Here is a 219-nt window from a genome sequence, read left to right on the forward strand (position 1 = left end):
GCCTCAGCCGGGGATGGTGTTTGGGACCCTGCCCTGCTGCACCCCAGCCCCTGCGAAGGGCACCTGGACGGAGCTGGGAGGGGCTGGGACAGGAAGAGCCTGTGTCCTCAGCTGCCCTGGCCCACAGGGGCAGAGGTGGAGGGCTGGACTCGGGGCCAGCAGTCACGGAGGTTGGCGGCAGCCAGTTGGAGAGGCAGAGAGAAGCAGAGAGCCTCTCCC

The 219-nt window shown here is 68.9% G+C and overlaps 1 protein-coding gene across 1 annotated transcript in view; it reads right to left on the reverse strand.

Annotated features, from left to right (window-relative positions):
• The window catches only part of KLK11 (kallikrein-related peptidase 11), a 5,365-nt gene that overhangs the window by 4,599 nt on the left and 547 nt on the right, over window positions 1-219 (reverse strand). The window lies entirely within an intron of this gene.

Source organism: Myotis brandtii, unplaced genomic scaffold (genome assembly GCF_000412655.1).
Source record: "Myotis brandtii unplaced genomic scaffold, ASM41265v1 scaffold474, whole genome shotgun sequence".
In the NCBI taxonomy this organism is placed as follows: domain Eukaryota; kingdom Metazoa; phylum Chordata; class Mammalia; order Chiroptera; family Vespertilionidae; genus Myotis; species Myotis brandtii.